The 21,867-nt window shown below is 33.1% G+C and overlaps 1 protein-coding gene and 1 long non-coding RNA gene across 2 annotated transcripts in view; one reads left to right on the forward strand and one right to left on the reverse strand.

The window, feature by feature from the left end:
- LOC114326691 (modular serine protease) overlaps nt 1-21,867 on the reverse strand; it is a 176,779-nt gene that overhangs the window by 93,415 nt on the left and 61,497 nt on the right. The window lies entirely within an intron of this gene.
- LOC114326682 (uncharacterized) lies at nt 12,098-20,158 on the forward strand. Its single transcript, XR_007697899.1, has 2 exons — nt 12,098-18,530; nt 19,256-20,158. It is a non-coding gene; the product is annotated as an uncharacterized LOC114326682 (long non-coding RNA).

Below are 21,867 nucleotides of genomic sequence, written 5' to 3' on the forward strand. Positions count from 1 at the left end.
TATTTTTAATCCTATTTCTTTCGATTTGGTATTTAGGCCAATAGCCATTTCCTGCAATTCTTCTCTGTCTTTTGCTATTACCGTAACATCATCGGCAAATCTCAGATGGTTTAGGTTTTCGCCGGCTATCCTTACTTCTTTATTTGCCCATTCTAAAGTTCGAAACATATCTTCTAGAGCTAGTAAAATAACGCTTAACATCGAAGTAAAAAACCCCTTACTAATAGTTATAGTTTTAATTGAAAATTAAAATCTTAAAAAATCAAAATATATTACATAATTGTTCAAAACGTTTTCGGCCCTATCAATCCATCCTCGGTGAACTAGTATTACTTGCTGAATAGCCCCAGAACCAAACAGTTGTTGTATTTATTATGCAATTTAAATTGTGAAATTGTAAAGCTGAAACCAGGGCCGCCGCTAAAGTGTTGGCCGCCCGTGTGCAACTTAATATTTGCCGCCCCCTTCCAACAGTTTATACATTTAAACATAGGTATTTTACTAGTATTTAAAGAAATGTGCAGGAGACCGTAACGCGTATATAAATACCGAATAATTGCTCTGATCTCGACGTTACTTTTAGACCTGGATCCCGCGTACCAAAAAAAGTTATTATTATTATGTCAATAATAATACAGTGCTAGTCAAAAGTCCGTACCCCCCCCTCGTATCTTTTGAACGATTATACCTATAATAGTGAAATTTGGAGGGAGGAAATAAACGGACGTAAGCTTCTTAACTAGTTATGACAGGTGACGTAATAGTGACAGATGACTTTACAGCGCCACTGTCACAGATAATTTTAAATGGGATCTTATGACAAGTGACACATCATTTGAAAGGTATTGAAAATACCTATTCAGACATACTAATTTTGTTTGAGTTTAAGCTAATTTTGATGAATAAATGAAATAATATAAAATTGTAGTTTCGCATTTAATAAATAAAAATTCTAAATTCCAACTATGACTACCTGTCAAAAAGGTTGATGTTGTCGTAAAAACTACTAGAGAATTGAAAAACGTCAACTTTTTTGACAAAAAAACCATAGGCGGACATTTGAATTTTTATTAATTAAATGCGAAACTACAATATTATGTTTATTTAATTTATTCACCAAAATCAAAATCAACCTAAACTCAAAAAAATTAGTATGACTGAATAGGTATTTTGAATACCTTTCAAACAAGGTATCACTTGCCATAAGGTCCCATTTAAAATTATCGGTCACAGTGGCTCTGTAACGTCATCTGTCACTATTACGTCACCTGTCATGACTAGTTGAGAAGCTTACGTCCGTTTATTTCCTCCCTCCAAATTTCACTATTATAGGTATAACCGTTCAAAAGATAAGAGGGGGGTACGGACTTTTGACTAGCACTGTATACAGAAATGCAATCTTGCAATAATACCTACATGTGTAAGTTTTGTTTACAAGACTACTTACAACATTCGATATGCTTAATTGTTTACTAATATGTTTAAATATGTGCCCCTAGATCCCGCGTACCAAAAAAAAGTTGAATAACAGCTGAAAATTTGTCAATAGCTTAACGGTATCTAGTCGGACAAACTTTGATGTATGGGGACACTGGAACAAGTGAAGTTTTACTTGTCGAACAGGTTAAAAATTTAGAACGTCAGACTACGAAAACGTTCCAATATGATATAACTTCCAATTGATTTGTTACCATTTCATTAAACTCTTGCAAAAATCGGATTGGTGTTTTTCACCAACTGGGCATTTTAATGCGTGGAACACGAAGGACGTGTCAAATGACAGGATTCATGCTGGTTAGTAATAGCAGTCTGATTTTTGCATGAGAGTTTAATGAAAGGGTAACAAATCAATTGGATGTTCTGTCCGACAAAACATGGGACGATTTCGTAATCTGACGTTTCAAATTTTTGAACTCTTCCACAATTAAAACTTCCCCTGTTCCAGTGTTGCCGTACATCAAAGTTTACCCGACAAGACACCGTTAAGCTACTAACAAATTTTCAGCTTACTATTAATCAACTTTTTTTTCGTACGCGGGATCCAGGCCTATTTGAAATACAGTAGTGTGCAAAAGAAACGGGCACACTACTATATGTATATTACAAACAAAATCGTTTATCAAAAGCGTGTCTAAAATCATCAACTTCTCAACTTTGACTGAACTATAACCCGTCTATAACCATATATAAGCATAAAAATGATTTTTTTTAAACCATCGAGTAATAAAAATACTTTTTTATTACTCAATGAGAGCAACTTAACAAGCACTTATCTAAATTCTTGGAAATTATCCTATTGTCGTATCGTACTCTCTTAACAAATCATAAATGTTCAGAATTTGAAAAAATCGCATATGAACCACTTAGATAAAAATATCAACGTCCTAAAGACGCCAGCCACTTTGAATTAAAAAGCATTACCGGCAGGGGTGTAGTCGCAAATTAAGCAGTACCGGAACGCTATGACTTTGTGAAATTACTTGTCAGTACAGTGGTCAATTTTCCGCGAGGTTTGAGGAACCCAAAAAAGCAGTACCGGAACGACGTTCCGGCTCCACTACACCCCTGATTCCCGGAACTACTTTATGACTACAGCTGCAAAAGGGCAGTTCATATAATAAATAACATTTTCTGACATTTTTGTTTAGATTGTTTGGAATATTAGAGTTTATAGAAATATCTGAATCATTATTATTTAATTTTTTAAATTTATTATCGTTTTAAAAAAAGTATTATCATCAGTGGCCTGCTTTTAGCCGCCCCTATAATCGGTCGCCCGTGTGCGATGCACACTTCTCACACATGGTAGCGGCGGCCCTGACTGACATGGCTTAAAGCCGATGTTAATAAATAACTACCGGAAAAATTAAGAAACCCCACCGAACATAATCAACACAAAAGTTTTGGTCTACATTCGTCTGCCAAAAAATGTAGATTAATTCATTAAAATCATTTGAAACAAAAACGGCCTTTTGTAAGTTTTCTCTTAAGGTGATCGTTTTTGAGTTATAAACAATAATTTAAAAGTGTAAAAAGAACGAAATATGACGGTTTTCAAGGCTGAAATTTTTTGATATTTTTGATTTTCCATTTTTTTATCTTTCAAGATTTTGTATTTTGACAACGACATCCGATTTGGGCGTCGAAACGTTAATAAAATTATTTTTAATTTAACTGTGGCTTAATTCTCAATCAAAATAGTTAATCTGAAAAACATAAGTAAAAAATATCATTTTTGAAATTACGAAGTACCGGAGTTCTGAATTGAGTAGGGGCTCTTCTGTACCTCACGGAAGACAAATGGGCGGGGGAGTCCTCAACCTCGACACGACGCGTCCCAATGGCTGATACGGAACGTTCCTATAAATATATAGGACAGGTGTGAATAAGGTCTTACCAAATAAGTACCCGCGGATTAACTGAGGATATGGCATAGGGCAGCAGCTATGTCATTAGTGATTCAAGGCTAAAGGAAAATAACCTTCTCTCAGGTTTGACATCACATATTCACAGGCGGCAATCAAATAATGATTTAACCGGCTGTTGATATACTGCGGTGCAGAAGGCAAGAGGAAACCACTGCACTATTCCTTCCTAAGAGAATTCCCTGTGTATATGAGTGATAGACGGAATAGATGTGTGCAGTCAGGCGATCCGATTGACAATCGGCGTTATCCCACGTCCGGGGTGGGAGATGTGAAATGTGCTACCGGGCACAATGCGATAGGGGACCAGGTCGCAAGTGCGAAATATGCTACTGGAACATTCAATTATAACAAGATGTTTTTCCGAAAGACCCACAAAATAGGAACCTGGAACATACAAGGTTTAGTACAGCATCCTGGAAAACTACATATAGTCGAGAAAGAAATGAAAGATCATGGCGTTTCGATTCTTGGTATAAGTGAAACCAACTGGAAGGGGACAGGACACTTTCGTAGTATTTTTGGAAACATCGTATATTTCTCGGGTAATGAAAATGAAAGCAAAAATGGTGTCGCAATAATAGTTTCCTCAAAACTCCAAAACTCTGTTTGTGGATACGATACAATTAATGATAGAATCATTCACCTTAGGATTCTAGACTCAACTTGTGTCTTACACATTATACAAGTATATGCCCCTACATCAACAGCAGACGACATAACTGTGGAAAATTTTTACACAACTTTGGAGACAACACTCGACAAAATATCAAACAAGGACATTGTAATGATAATAGGCGACTTCAATGCCAAAATTGGTAGAACTCAGCTTGATCATCATATGAGATTCACCTTGGGTCCTTTTGGTCTTGGGGAAAGAAATGAACGAGGCGATAGATTAATAGAGTTCTGTGGCCAAAGAAAATTGTCTGTAATGAATACCTATTTCCATCACCACCCACGAAGACTCTACACTTGGAAATCCCCGGGCGACAGAACAAGAAATGAGATAGATTTCATAATGATCAATTCAAGGTGGAAGTCCTCAGTTACTAACGCAAAAACTTATCCAGGTGTAGATTGTGGAAGCGACCACCAACTCCTTGTAGCTGTATTCCGAATACGTTTTAGAAAGAAACACAAGCCCACTCCTAGAACTCCCGGGTTTACAGAGACTGAACTTTTAACTTTCAAAGAAAGAATAAACCCAGTGTTAACTGGGACAAGTACTAACCCCATAGATGATATCGAGACTTTCTGGGGAGGTTTTAAAAGAGATATATTAGATACAGCTAAGCAAAGTCGCCAACCCATAAAAAACAACAGTCGTAAACCATGGATCAGTGACCAAACATGGAAAATTATAGAACAAAGAAGGCAACTTAAAGTTGGCAGTTTTGATTTAAACGACTATCGAAGCTTATCAAGAGAAATCCAAAGACATTGCCGGAAAGATAAAGACAAATATGTGCCTAACATTTGTCAGGAAGTAGAAATCCACTTACATCGAAATGAAACAAGAGATCTCTTTCAGAAAGTAAAGTTACTGGCTCGGGAATTCAAACCCAGAAATTACGCTATAGAGGATAAGACAGGTAATATGGTAAGCGATATGGATGCGGTTCTGGAAACTTGGAAGAAATACTGCACAGAACTCTATAAAGCTGAAACCTCTAACATTAATCATATAACAGCACTGCAAGTCTCAACAACAACCCTAAGGTCTGAAGTCGATGAAACCATAAAACACCTTAAAAGAAATAAATCACCTGGTTGCGATGACATCACGGCAGAACTTTTACAGAACATGGGTGAAAATGGTCTCCATTTAATGTGGAGACTGTGCAATCATGTATGGAGAATCGGTAAATGACCCAGTGATTGGTGTACCGCACTATTTACTCCCATTCATAAGAAAGGCGCAACCACAAAATGTAGTAACTACCGAACCATCTCACTAATTTCACACCCAAGTAAAATTCTGTTAAGAATAATCAAGTGTCGCTTGCAGACATACCTGGATAGACAAATACCACAAGAACAGGCAGGATTCGTGAAGGGTAAAGGCACAAGGGAGCAAATTCTTAATATGCGACAACTCATTGAGAAAGCACGAGAATTCAAAATTCCGATGATAACCTGCTTTCTGGATTATCAGAAGGCATTTGACTGTGTAGACTGGACAGTTTTGTGGAAAGTTCTACATGAGATGGGGGTTCCTGATCATCTGTCAGCTCTGGTGAAAAGCCTATATGAGAACAGTGAAACCAGAATAAGAATTGAAAACCATAAGTCCGATCCTTTTAAAATAGGTAGAGAAGTCCGACAAGAATGTATTCTATCTCCAAGTCTTTTTAATTTCTATGGGGAATATATAATGAGAAAAGCACTCGACAAATGGAATGGCGATATTTCTATCGCAGGAAAGAAGATCTCAAATCTCAGATATGCAGATGATACAACATTAATAACTGCATCCGAAGAAGAAATGTCCAGCCTGCTGCAGCTAGTGGAAGTCGAAAGCAATAGATGTGGTCTCAAGATCAATAAACAAAAAACAAAAATTATGATAGTAGATTATTCAAATTCACTTCAGACAACAGGAGCCTTAGACCAGTTTGAAGTGGTTAACGAGTTCAATTATCTAGGACCTTACATCAATAGAGGATCTTGTGAAACAGAAATACGTAGGAGAATAGGCATGGCCAAAAACGCTATGAGTCGATTATCGAAAATCTGGAAAGATCGCTCCTTGTCGAAGAACACCAAAATAAGATTAGTGCGTGCCTTAATTTTTCCCATATTTAATTACGGATCCGAAACATGGACAATGAAATCGGACGACAGAAAAAGGATTGACGCCTTTGAAATGTGGTGCTGGAGAAGAATGCTTCGGATCTCATGGACGGAACACAGAACAAATCACTCAATCCTCCAAGAGCAGACTCGACTTTCCTCTATTTGCCTCTCCACCGTCTTAAAATTTTTCGGCCATATTGCAAGAAGAAGTGATGATAATCTTGAGAGACTTATAATTTCGGGAAACGTTGAAGAGCGCAGAAGTAGAGGTCGCTCACCTACTAGATGGACGGATCAAGTACAGAAAGCCAGTGGAAAAACATTCTCTGAATCCATGAGGGAAGCTCAGGATAGAAGCCGATGGAAAGAGATAGTTGCTCGTATTATAGGGAATCACGACACTCAGCAATGAGGAAACGACTGAGGAGGAGGAGGATAAGTATTTTGGACTTATTTAATTTAAAACATTGTTTTTTAGTTTTAATGCAGCCCGATCGCTCATCTTCCCATACGGAACCTTCCTCATTAACAATAATAATTACGAAAATATATTTGAGAATAAAACATGGCAAAAATTATTATCGGAACCTATAATAGAAAAACGTTTGAACTTGAATCTAGGTACTTGATGATTACAAAAATAATAATTTTTAACGCCAACCTTCACTAAAGTCATTCATTATTGTACTCATTTGCTCTCATTTTCGGCCGTAAAGTAGCACTTTATTGTACTGAAAGAAACATTTTACTTTACCTGCCGCGATTAATCGAGATTGGATGTAAGTGGCCGATGGCAGTAATCGATTATTTATTTGAGTTAACTTATAATTTATTTACTTTAATTATTAAAAATTTTGTACAAAATTTACGACGTTGTTAATTAAATTTATGTCAAAAAGTAAAATTCTGTAGTATTTTGTAATTTATTGTATTCATATAAAAGCACCCAAAACTAGGGATGGGAAAACCTACCGGTTTAAACCTAAAACCGGTTTTTTTACCTCGCAATAACCGGTTTTGCCGGTTGTTTTTTTGTCCCGGTTATAACCGGTTTTTCTTTTTAAAGTAAAAACCGGTTATTAAGTTTTTACGGTGATTAGGATTAGGTTAGGTATTATTTTGGATCACAATCATAATTATTATTCTCAATTAATTATTTCAAACAAAACCATAATTCAAATTTTATTTTATTTTATAAAATATAGAAGCAAACTGAAAGTGCAATCTGACATCAGCCAGAAACAATTATTAAGTTTTATTATAATATTTCCTTGAAAAGGTATTTGCAATCATAATATTTACATAAGAAGTGATCTGGTTGAATTTGACGCAAACATAATCTATTTTTCACACTTAACTCTTGACATTGATAGTAGGTGAATGACCTTTTCTGATTACCAAAAATAATGCTCTGACTATGAATATCGAATTACTGATTACGAAAACGGATCTCCAAGAATTTCGCTACGTTTTCAAAACGATACACTCATACAGAAAGTATTAAATGAGTTAAAATATGCCTATTCTACAAATATACAAACGTGTTAAAAGTAGTACATGTTCTTTCGATAGTGCTAATTTTGATCATATTGATATCGAGTCGAATGGAATATCGCAAACTAAAGTGTATTGTAAATGTAACTTTGTAACCTATTGGATTAAAAAAACCGAAAACCGGTTTTTCCAAAAACCGGTTGTTTTTGGCCGGTTATAACCGCCAGGTTAAACCGTAAGCAATAAAACCGGTATAACCGAAAACCGGTGTTTTGTCAAAAACCGCCATCCCTACCCAAAACTTTACCGATTTAGTAATTATTCAATATTGATAACTATCTATTAAAAGTCGAAAGCGGCCATCATGCAAAAGTCATTTGTCATCACTGTCATGAAATTTTTATTACGTCTAAAATTTAAAATATTCTTAAATTGTGAATTGTAAGTAAGTGTTAAAACCAATATAAAATTGTTGGCGATAAAATTTTGTATGCACCACGTCAGTAAAGACTCTATCGAACTCGTCTGTTATTCGCCTCACTCGCTATGCTCGCTCTGCTCATATCAGACTCGTTCGATAAAGAGTAACTTTACTGACTTGGTACATAAATAACTATTACTTATAGGTTTGAGCCTTTAAAATCGTAATTGTTCGTTTTGTTTTTAGTTTTAGATTATTTTTAGCTTAAAAACAATAAACTTAAGGGGGTACGCGCAAAATTTCAGCTCCAATGCTTTTTAAATGCATTCGTTTTTTGGAATACTGAGAAAACTAATAAGTGTTCTTGAAAAATGTAAACGCAGAATGAAAAATTTAGAGTGACATTTAATTTCAAATATCTTATTCACAAGAAACGTTTGTTTATTCTAAAGAACTTTCGGCCCTCGGTAATAATATAATATTTCATGCTGCGTTTAAATTTTTCAAAAATATTTATTTAGTTTTTTCAGGATTCGAAAAAAATTATTGCATTTAAAAAGCACTGGAGCCGAAATTTTGCGCCTACGTTCTTAAGAGAAAAATTACAAAAAAAAACATTTTTGTTTCGAATGATCCAAAAAATTAAATAAAACATCTGCTTGGGCCAAATTTTTTCTTAATTTATAAAAAAATATTGTTTTTAAATATTAATTAATTATAGTCACAACAAAATTATAACGGGCACCTCTTGTTTTTTATAATTGTTAACATATTAAGAGGCAACAGTAGCGATCAACAGGTAGCAACAAACGCGGTCCAAGATTGCGGCTGTAATTTTGAATATTTTGTCGAGATATTTGGCACACCTTTTCGTAATATAGTAAAGAATGGCGGTACAGAGCCCAATCTGAGAAATATATTAGTATGTGGAAATTACTCTGTAATTAAAAACAATATTAAAAAAGCGAGCCTGTACCGCCATTTAAAAGAACAAAAAAATAAACTTTCTTCAAATAAACTTCTTTATCCCATGCCTAGATTTTATGTCATTTTTAAACTACTAAAATTTTTTATTTCTAACAAGAAATCGAGCATATTACAACTAATAACGAATTAGGCAACATAGAGAAATTGTCACTGTCATTTTGACACACCTGCGTCATATTCTCTCTTATCTGTTCTGTTATCTTTATCGATATCTGTTCAGTGCAGTAGTTTTCAATCATTTTAAGAATTCGTTATTGTTGTTTCATAGGAAAGTAGTGTTTCTTCTTCTTCTTTAAGTGCCGTCTCCTAATTGGAGGTTGGATATCATCATCCCTATCTTTACTCTGTCCACCGCTGCTCTAAAGAGTTCTATAGAACTGCATCTAAACCAGTCCCTTAAATTTTTAACCATGACACTCTCCTTCTTCCTATACGCCTTCCGCCTCTTATCTTTCCCTGTATTATCAGTCTTAGCATTTCATATCGCGGTCCCCTCATTACGTGTCCCAGATATTGTACCTTTCTTATTTTTATTGTGTTTATTATTTCGTATTCTTTACCCATTTCTCGCAATACTTCCGTGTTCGTTTTCCTCTGTGTCCATGCTATTCTAAGCATCCTTCTGTAACACCACATTTCAAATGACTGTAGCTTATTTATGTGTTCTTGCTTTAATGTCCAGCTTTCAAGTCCATATTGTAGTATCGAGAACACGTAGCATCTCAAAGCTCTTACTCTCAGTTCTAAGCTAAGGTCTTTGTTGCAGAGAACTGTTTTCATTTTTACAAACGCATTTCTTGCTATTTCTATCCTGGTCCTTATTTCTGTTGTTTGACCATTTTTCTCTGAAATCCAGGTACCTAGGTATTTGTATTTATCAACCCTTTCTATCGGTACATTTCCCAAATGTATGCTTGTTTGTATGTTTTTTTCTTAGTTATTATCATGTATTTGGTCTTTTCTTTATTCATTTTTAGTCCATATTCTTCACAGAAATTGTTTGTTTTGTTTAGTAGTAGTTGGAGTTGTTCAGCAGAGCTTGCCATAATCACGGTGTCATCTGCATATCTTATGTTGTTAATAGATCTTCCGTTAATTATTATTCCTTCACTTTGAGATAGCAATGCTTCTTCAAAAATGGCTTCACTATATGCATTAAAGAGTAATGGAGACATAATACATCCCTGCCGAACTCCTCTCCTGATTTCAAGTTCTGGACTGGGTTCGTTATCTATTACAATTTGTGCTCTTTGATTCCAGTAAAGGTTTGTTATTATTCGTAAGTCCCTTTTGTCTATGTTTTTTGTATTTAGAATTTGGACTAATTTTTCATGCTTACTTTGTCAAAAGCTTTCCCAAAATCAACGTAACAAACATGCACATCCACATTCATGTCCATGCATCTTTGAGCTAACACATTAAAAGCAAATAACGCCTCTCTGGTTCCTAGTCCGTTTCTGAACCCAAACTGATTATCATCTATTCCTTCTTCTAGTTTTTTATTTATACGACCATGTATTATTTTCAAGAATAATTTGAGAATGTGACTTATTAATGATATTGTTCTGTATTCACTGCAATCTTTAGCGTTTGTATTTTTAGGGATAGCACAAAAGGTTGAGAGTAACCATTGTTTTGGTATGTTTCCTGTTTTGTACACTGTGTTAAACAAGTCTACGATAATGTCATAAGGTTTCATCATTTATGCATTTTAAGCTTTCTACTGGGATTTGGTCTGGACCTACTGCTTTACCATTTTTGCTGTTTTTTAATGCCGATTTAATTTCTTCTTTTAATATCTTCAATACCGTATCATCTTCTACTTCGACTTCCATCTGCTCTGTTCTATTGTCTTTGAACAATTCATTTATGTATTCTGTCCATCTCTTTAATTTTTCGTTAGTACTCAACACAAGTTTCCCATCTGTATCTTTTAGTATTCCCGGTTTTCTTTTTCTGTTGTTCTGAGTTAATTCCTTAATTTTTATGTGTGTTAAAATTATCATGTCTTTTCTGGTGTTCTTCTATTTCTGCGCATTGTAGTGTTTATTTATAGTTAATTTATTATATTTTTGTGTAATAGAACTAAGTTTTTGGCCAATTTGAAAAAATTGATTATTGTTAATTGTTAGTTTTAGTTATATGTAGGTAAGTATATTTTACGTAAAAATATTTCGAATTCTAATGCGACTAGGTATACAGGGTGATCAATTTCTGTGACAAAGTCCAATATATCTGTTATATTAAAATATATGAAAAAAAGTTGTTAATAGACACCTTTAATGTACACATTTTAAAATTAGTGAGAAATATACAGGGTTCTCCATAACACGGTGCCAAACTAAAGTTATATTTTTTTAAATGGAACACCCTGTATTTTATTCAAAATCTGGTTTCTCTACATTTTTCTGATTAAAATGATATAACACCTGTCTAGGGTTATACTGAGTGTTTCAAAGTTATGAGCACTTTTATCAAAAAATCATACTGATTTGATCACCCTGTATGATTCTAACAGTATAATATAAACTTATTTTTTTACTGTTGTTGACTGTCAAGATTAAAGTAGTTTTGCAGCAACGTACAATTTTGTTATCACTACACAAATTTTATACAGGGTAAGTCAAAATTCAAATAAAAGATTTTCTTCATATTTTTAAATGGAACACCCTGTATTTTATATTACCATCGAAAAGTTCTTTCATTATACTTGCATATCTTTTAAATATTCCCTATACCTAAAGTTATTAGTTTTCGAGATATTTTAGTTTTATTGTTGATAACTCATAGATACCTTTATTATAGTAAATTAATTACAATTAGAAACCTCCAATGAGTTTGTAATTAAAATTAGACTGCATTTCATTTTTTCTCCAATTTTATGGTAAATTCTATACAATAACGTCAATTTTATATTTACTAACAAAATGATATTAATTTTTTGCGAAGAAATGGGAACTATAAATTGCTGCAAGTTCTTGTTTAAGGTGGCTTTGTGTAACGGTCACGTTACAAAATTAGCTCTTTAATTATTATTATAATTATTTTTCCTCGGTCTCCATTTAAATTCTCTAATTTCTCGTATAGGACTACTGGGGTGACGTCATACCTCGGTGATGGAACGTACTCCACCTATCGAGAATGATTTCGTTTTCTGAGAGAGTTTGACGTTTACCTTGGCGGAGAAGCGCCTCTCGTTCTTTACTTGACTGTTGGCTGTTGTGTCGAATAGAGGTACCATATAGAATGGCGGATGATTTCATCCAACTGATTTTATAACATCAAGCAATTTAAAGTAAAGTAAAAAGTTACCACCAAGGATTGTCTGGAGTGAGGAGATATGTGGGTGACAACTCCTGTTGGAGTCTAAATAGGAATCATTCGGTGAGATCTACTTTTTCATAATAATTTTTTTTATGTATAGCTTTGTTTTTTGTTATGGAACATTAGATATACTTGGTTCATTTTTAAACTTTCTTAGTCAATCTATTAAGGGAAGGATGTAGATTATTTCGATCTTTATATTATCTTTATATCGATCTTTTATATTAATGTGGTTTTTGGTTTTACATAACCAAACATTTTTGAAGTCTTCAAATTAATATTGAAAATAATTACCATTTCTCTGTAGGTTTTAAATTATTCGACATCCAATATTTTATAAATTCAATATATTTTTACAGATATTTCCTCAAATAAATCATTTCAATGTCATTTGTCCATGTATTCACACTCAAAACAGTTCAAGGTTACCTGAGATTGGTTTTTGTTCCAGTTTTAATGGTCGGTTTTTCTATACTATTGCTTCTAAAAAGTATTTCTTCTTCCCTTTACTTTTTGCTCATGTTTAAAATGAGAAATAAAACTGGGAATGTTTTTTAGCCATTTGGGAGAAACCCTACCATGAAGTCATAGACCTTATTTGACCACCTAGGGAAACCACTACAGCCACAGTCAAGTCACCATTGGGAATACGTCTTTTTGGGAACAAGCTATGGGAGCGTTCCAGCTCAATTTTCGTCTTGGCACCTGGGCCTACAGGAGTCATGGGGTCGCACCATCCTGGTGCATCATTTTCTAGGATGCAACCGCAACCTCGTTTGGGAACATTTAGTGAGGTGTTGTAGTAACTATTGATTTTTTTTATATTTCAGACTATCTGTTAAATACACTGTTTTTTTCCAGATTTAGGTTACCTCTGGTTTTTTTGACATATTTGTATATTAGATTATTTGGTTCCCAAACTTTGTATCTACGGTAACTTCTTGTGCACAGGAATAAGCCTAGAGAAAATTAGGTTTTTAATATTTTATTATTGCTTTGATATTGGTTTATGTAATTCGGGTAAATTTATTTTTTTAATATTACTAGCTTGTTTCCCAAATATTTTACTGTTATTCGCTTTATTCCATTTGTTCGGTTAATTTAGGTCATCGTCGGTATTTATCTCAACTTCATTTCTACTTTAGTCAATTGTATATTTAACTTTATTTATTCATTATTGTATTTTCCCTTAGTGAGGCTTGGGCCTATTTATTTGTTGTATTTTCATCTTTGTCAGTTTCCTTTAGTTGTACGTAGCAGGCGTACTATAACCATTTGGTAGAAGACTTATGTAATTTTGTACCCTATATGTTAGTGAAAGGTACTTATACCTGTAATTTTGTAACAGGTAACATTGTTGTTATCTTAGGTTGAACATAACTTTTGCAAACTTTTGTCATGTTAGAGTCACATAATATGAACTTGTTTAACTCAGAGATTGTTAAAAATCTGGTAGTTCATTTTAATAAATGTTTATTTATTTTGTATATCATTTATTTTTATTACTCCTTTATGTTCATTATTACAGGTTTAATATATTTAATATTTGACAGCAGTGTAAGATACCTGGGAGAATGATCGAAGATCATTTTCATGGCGCCCATGATTAGTTAGTTTTATTTATTTTGTTCGTTTTTAGTCATTAGTCATCTCCATTCATTTTCAGTACATTATTCTTATTTTATTATTTCATCTTTTAGTCATCATTACTATCTATATAGAGCTACTGTTCTTCGACAGGCATGCAAACGAGCCGTATCCATCCTTGAGTGTCAAGTTGCTCTCTTGCATCTATAGCTAGCCAACTCTATTCAGTTTGCCTCTGTCTCTTCCCACTTCTACTTCTATCCCTTCTAATTCCCCTTTCTTCAGTACTACTGCACTTTAGTAGTATTTTTTTTTTTATTTTTCCTATTGCGGCTTCTCAACGTAGAAGTCACTTCATCCTTTTCTTTACACACCCCACACTCTCTTCTTTTCAGCTACAACTATTTAGCTACCTAGTCTTAATTCTTTTTTTTTCCTTACTTCTGTTGGAGTACTTATATCTTTCTTTTTAACTTTCACTCCAACAGAAGTTTTCTTATTTTTGTTACACTGGCTGCCCAATGCGTGGTGCCAACCGTTTATGGTTTTAAGACAGTAGTTCTTTTAGTTCATTTTTATTTTATTGGAATTTTTGTATTATTAACTTTTTGATATCTTTGTATACATGTTACTTCTGATTTATTTTTGGTCTTTAAAATTTTATTAATACTAAACAGGTAGACTTATACTGCTTTTGGTTTTGATTAGTTTATTTCGATACCTCATTTTTAGTTTTAGTGGTACAGCTCATATTTTAGTTTGAATTTTGTATTTTTATTGGAAACTTATTTGTGTATTTAGAATGAGTATACATGACTGACATTATGTTCTATTATTATGGATTTTTAGTCCTTCTACCAATAGTAGTATGTTTGCACGTACAATTAATTATTGACTATATGCATATATTTTTTTTCTAGTGTGGTTATATTTTACACCTAACTGGAAATTATTTTCAGTATTTAGGTATTTTATTTAATTTATTGATTTGATTATTTATATATTTTGCTGGCATTTTGATTTGTTGGTGTGTCGCTAATATTTTCTCCATATGTATCTTTGTCTTACAAACTTTAGATTATATTTTATATTTGTTATTTTTGATATTTGGGTTGTTTGGTAAGACAGGCACACACCACAAGGCAATATCGGTCCACAACATTAGCTTCTATACATGATACGTTGAATTCGCATGGTTCGGATGATTACAGATGGTCATCCAAATTTAATTTCTTTAATTGGTAGTGTTAAACATTACAATGATAAATTGTATAGTAAAGTAGTTCCATTATCCATCTCACCTTCTAGTTTGTTAATGTTGATAATAATATTATACCAGTGTGGGTACCATAATATAATGCTTATATAAATCAGATGCTTTGGGTTGAGATGTGAATATAAATTTTTTGTTAGCTAAGAAGCATTGATAATAGTCCTTATTTGTCTATTAAGTTTTAGAACAATACTCAGAAGAAGATTGACTTAACAGTGGTTGAGCCAATCTCTTCTTTGGTTTGCCTTTAGCTCAATTTTTATTGTTATATTTTAATCTAATGTTTTTAATCATCAGGTAGTGCAGGTACCTACATTACTCGATTTCATCTTTTGGCTTTGTTGTCGATGACTTTTAATTTATTATTTATTAATTTAATTATTATGTAGTACTCTCGTTTATGAGCTTATCATTTTGTTGCATTATTAATGGTGCACTTTTCAATATGTAAGCTCAGACAAGTACGTTGGTTTAATATTGATATTTTGTATGGAACTATGGAACTTATCATAATGTACACTACTATATCTCAGTTTATGTGATATATTTTGAATATTTGATTACTTACTATTTTTTTTATATTATTTCTATATTTTGTTCTTGGATTTGCCATAGTGGAAAGATGTTGTGGTTTATAATTTGTTATTGGGTTACTCTATTAACATTTGTCTCCAATATCTTAAACACTTTATAATAATTTATATCCTTATATCCTACACACTATGATTCTGGAATTAGTTTGGAAGTTTGAGGTATGTACGGATTCTTAAGTCTCTAAGTCTGAATGTATGCATGGTATGTGGTTGTATGCATAATGTATGTATGTATGGATGATGTATGTAGGTATGGATAATGTATGTATGTATGAATGAGGTAGGTATGTATGGATGATGTATGTATTGATTTCTTCTTTTGGACTAGTTTGTCATTACTCTGTTGATACTCTCATTTGTGAATGCGTGGGTTCGAGGTTGTTGCTCAGCAACTGATCACTGCTGTTCGATTGACTTCGTGATCTATGTCTTTCATGGCTGAGTACGCAGATGTTTTTTTTTTCATCATAATATTTCTGGTCAGGAAATGTTGGCCACATTTCCTAACCATTCTTCTGTAATTAGTCCAATTATTCCAGTTACATTTTTACCATTAGATAGGGAAGTATTTAGTTCATATTAGGTCTTTTACTTCATAGTATGTTTGTACTTTGAGTTGATGAGTAAACATGGATAAATATCTTGCGCACTTGTTTATAAATCAATGCTTAGGCCATCCCTATACATAGTAGGTTCGTTAAGTCAGTATTGGGAGTGTTTAGACAGATGAGTTGTTCATTTGAGTATATTCCCACTTCTTTCCTTAGGCATTAGTCTTGCTATTCAGATTCTGGAATATTTCCTGAATAATTCCACGTATGTGAGAGCGCATGAATCTGCAGTTTTAATTAAAATTGGTTGCCCGTTCTCGTCAATTTTTTTTTCTTATCACTTATCCTATTTTTTTTCCTATACCCTATCACATATTTTTTTTGCCTATCACTTATCATAGTGTCATAGAACTTACGAGTTCATCATGTATTCTTTTTCTTTCTTACTTATTCTTACGTTATTGGTACCTTATCTGAGTCTGGTTATTCTCATACATCTGTGGTAGCAACATGCTATAGTTCGCGAATACCAGCATGAATTAAGTTATGTATTTTCTATAATATCTTAGTCAATACACTTTAGGTATTTATCTTACTTTTGATTTAGTTAGGTTACATCTCTGTTACTTAGTCTGTTAGCAATATTTATTCTGACTTATTTTGATTACTTAGTTTGGATAGGTTCATATTACCGGATGAGGGTGTATGTAGACCTAATTTATTTATTTTGTTCAGTATTAGTTACCATTGGATCCAATAATTTAGTTTATTTAGTATTAGTAAGAATTGGTCCATAAATTTGCCTGATCGTTCTTCTTTGGATATACTCCTATATAAATCTGGTGTCCATTGATAGTCCGATTCTGGATAAGTGTCCGATTCTTCATTTATTTTGTGTATTTGGTTGGATAGGTTCGTATTACCGGATGTGGGTGTACGTAGACCTGATCTGTTTATGTGGTTTAGTATTGGTGTGAATTGGTCCATAAATTTGCCTGGTCGTTCTTCTTTGGATATACCTTTTATGAATCTGGTGTCCACTGATAGTTCGACTTTGGATTAAATGTCCGATTCCACATCTATTTTGGTTATTGAGTTTTGGATTCCTTTGGTATGTTTATTATTGGTATTATTTGGCATTAGTGAGAGTTGTTCCATAAATCTTCCTGATTGTTCTTCTCTGGATATACTATTATGAATCTGGTGTCCATTGTTAGTTCAATTTTGGATTAAGTGTTCAATTCTTTACTTATTTTAGTTACTGATTTTTTTTTATTCACTTGGGTGCATTTGCTTTTGATATGGTTCGAATTGGCTCACACCTTTTCCTGGTTGTTCCGTCCTTGGATATATCCTTTATAAATCTGATGTCCATGGATAGCTCAATTTTGGTTTTAGTGCCCAATTCGACACTTAGTTATTATTATGAACTTTAGTACAATATTTAGTTTGTTTGGTTTTTGAAGCAATATTAATATTGGTAACAGAGAGTAACATAGTAACATTTTAGTATGAATTTGAGTCATATATTTATTGATTTTTCCTTGACCATTAGTTTATGCTTAGTGGTAACCTTGCGAATAAACGTGGATTGTTAGACTATTGTAAATTTAGTTGTTAATATTTTGAAGTTTAGAAAAAAAAAAAAATTTATGGATAAAATTTTTTTTTCCCGAGTAGAAGGGGATTGTAACGGTCACGTTACAAAATTAGCTCTTTAATTATTATTATAATTATTTTTCCTCGGTCTCCATTTAAATTCTCTAATTTCTCGTATAGGACTACTGGGGTGACGTCATACCTCGGTGATGGAACGTACTCCACCTATCGAGAATGATTTCGTTTTCTGAGAGAGTTTGACGTTTACCTTGGCGGAGAAGCGCCTCTCGTTCTTTACTTGACTGTTGGCTGTTGTGTCGAATAGAGGTACCATATAGAATGGCGGATGATTTCATCCAACTGATTTTATAACATCAAGCAATTTAAAGTAAAGTAAAAAGTTACCACCAAGGATTGTCTGGAGTGAGGAGACATGTGGGTGACAACTCCTGTTGGAGTCTAAATAGGAATCATTCGGTGAGATCTACTTTTTCATAATAATTTTTTTTATGTATAGCTTTGTTTTTTGTTATGGAACATTAGATATACTTGGTTCATTTTTAAACTTTCTTAGTCAATCTATTAAGGGAAGGATGTAGATTATTTCGATCTTTATATTATCTTTATATCGATCTTTTATATTAATGTGGTTTTTGGTTTTACATAACCAAACATTTTTGATGTCCTCAAATTAATATTGAAAATAATTACCATTTCTCTGTAGGTTTTAAATTATTCGACATCCAATATTTTATAAATTCAATATATTTTTACAGATATTTCCTCAAATAAATCATTTCAATGTCATTTGTCCATGTATTCACACTCAAAACAGTTCAAGGTTACCTGAGATTGGTTTTTGTTCCAGTTTTAATGGTCGGTTTTTCTATATAACCAAACATTTTTGATGTCCTCAAATTAATATTGAAAATAATTACCATTTCTCTGTAGGTTTTAAATTATTCGACATCCAATATTTTATAAATTCAATATATTTTTACAGATATTTCCTCAAATAAATCATTTCAATGTCATTTGTCCATGTATTCACACTCAAAACAGTTCAAGGTTACCTGAGATTGGTTTTTGTTCCAGTTTTAATGGTCGGTTTTTCTATACTATTGCTTCTAAAAAGTATTTCTTCTTCCCTTTACTTTTTGCTCATGTTTAAAATGAGAAATAAAACTGGGAATGTTTTTTAGCCATTTGGGAGAAACCCTACCATGAAGTCATAGACCTTATTTGACCACCTAGGGAAACCACTACAGCCACAGTCAAGTCACCATTGGGAATACGTCTTTTTGGGAACAAGCTATGGGAGCGTTCCAGCTCAATTTTCGTCTTGGCACCTGGGCCTACAGGAATCATTTTCTAGGATGCAACCGCAACCTCGTTTGGGAACATTTAGTGAGGTGTTGTAGTAACTATTGATTTTTTTTATATTTCAGACTATCTGTTAAATACACTGTTTTTTTCCAGATTTAGGTTACCTCTGGTTTTTTTGACATATTTGTATATTAGATTATTTGGTTCCCAAACTTTGTATCTACGGTAACTTCTTGTGCACAGGAATAAGCCTAGAGAAAATTAGGTTTTTAATATTTTATTATTGCTTTGATATTGGTTTATGTAATTCGGGTAAATTTATTTTTTTAATATTACTAGCTTGTTTCCCAAATATTTTACTGTTATTCGCTTTATTCCATTTGTTCGGTTAATTTAGGTCATCGTCGGTATTTATCTCAACTTCATTTCTACTTTAGTCAATTGTATATTTAACTTTATTTATTCATTATTGTATTTTCCCTTAGTGAGGCTTGGGCCTATTTATTTGTAGTATTTTCATCTTTGTCAGTTTCCTTTAGTTGTACGTAGCAGGCGTACTATAACCATTTGGTAGAAGACTTATGTAATTTTGTACCCTATATGTTAGTGAAAGGTACTTATACATGTAATTTTGTAACAGGTAACATTGTTGTTATCTTAGGTTGAACATAACTTTTGCAAACTTTTGTCATGTTAGAGTCACATAATATGAACTTGTTTAACTCAGAGATTGTTAAAAATCTGGTAGTTCATTTTAATAAATGTTTATTTATTTTGTATATCATTTATTTTTATTACTCCTTTATGTTCATTATTACAGGTTTAATATATTTAATATTTGACAGCAGTGTAAGATACCTGGGAGAATGATCGAAGATCATTTTCATGGCGCCCATGATTAGTTAGTTTTATTTATTTTGTTCGTTTTTAGTCATTAGTCATCTCCATTCATTTTCAGTACATTATTCTTATTTTATTATTTCATCTTTTAGTCATCATTACTATCTATATAGAGCTTCTGTTCTTCGACAGGCATGCAAACGAGCCGTATCCATCCTTGAGTGTCAAGTTGCTCTCTTGCATCTATAGCTAGCCAACTCTATTCAGTTTGCCTCTGTCTCTTCCCACTTCTACTTCTATCCCTTCTAATTCCCCTTTCTCCAGTACTACTGCACTTTAGTAGTATTTTTTTTTATTTTTCCTATTGCGGCTTCTCAACGTAGAAGTCACTTCATCCACCTCTTTACACACACCCCACTCTCTCTCTTCATTTTTATACCTAGTTCTTTTCTTTCTTTTTTTTTCCTTACTTCTGTTGGAGTATATCTTTCTCTTTACTTTCACTCCAACAGAAGTTTTTTTTTATTTTTGTTACATTTGTTTGAAGTAATTGACACAAGAACTGTCAGATGTAAGATTTTAATTATCTGTACATTTTTACTTTTGTTATTGATTATAATTGTTTGCCATATTGTTATAATTGTTACCTAACAATGAATTTTAGTCGTGAAGAAATGACAGACATTATACGGATTTTAGGAGAGTGTTTCAAAAACTCATTAGTTGCCACAAGAATTTATAAGGAACGGTGTCCATAGCGTCAACAACCAAATAAGAGAGCATTTGACAACTTATTAGACAGGTTTAGTCGTACTGGTTCTGTTTATGAAGCAAAGGAAAAAACAAAAATCATTATTACGGATGAAAATGAATTAAATGTTTTACTGCCTGTTACAGAAAATCCTCATACAAGTATTCAAAATATTACAAGAGAGCAAGATATAAGTTATGGATCTATCCAAAACATACTCAAGAAAAACAATATGCACCCATATCATACAGTTACATCAGGAACTTGTTGGGGATGATTTCGAACGAAGAGTACAATTTTGTCAATGGTCACAAAAACAAATATTTATACTGAGAGATTTTTTTGAGTTTGTCCTTTTTTGTGGAGACGAGGCAACATTCCACAAAAATGGTAGTGTAAACAGACACAATTTTCATTATCATTCCATAACCAATCCGTACTGTGCTCAGACACATAGTCAAACGAGATGGTCCTTAAATGTTTGGGGTGGAATCATAGGCAATTACGTTATAGTTCCTTTTTCCTTTGAGGAATCGATAAATGGTGAGGTTTATTTAAATTTTCTAGTGAATCATTTACCTATTCTACTTGAAAATGTACCATTAAACATCCGCCAACATATGTGGTACCTTCACGACGGACCCCTTGCTCACCAAAACGCACTTGTCAACGGTGAACTCGATGAACTATTTCCTGAAAGATGGATAGGAAGAGATGGGCCAGTTCACTGGCCACCCAGATCACCAGAATTAAACGAAGGTGACTTCTTTTTTTGCGGTTATATTAAAGACGTAGTGTATAGGGCACCTCCAACAATAGTTGACGATATGAAAATAATGATTCAAAACGCCTTTCAAAGTGTCACACAACAAATGCTTACAAACATCAGTAGGTCTT

The sequence above is a fragment of the Diabrotica virgifera genome, chromosome 5 (genome assembly GCF_917563875.1).
Source record: "Diabrotica virgifera virgifera chromosome 5, PGI_DIABVI_V3a".
NCBI classification, from domain to species: Eukaryota; Metazoa; Arthropoda; class Insecta; order Coleoptera; family Chrysomelidae; genus Diabrotica; species Diabrotica virgifera.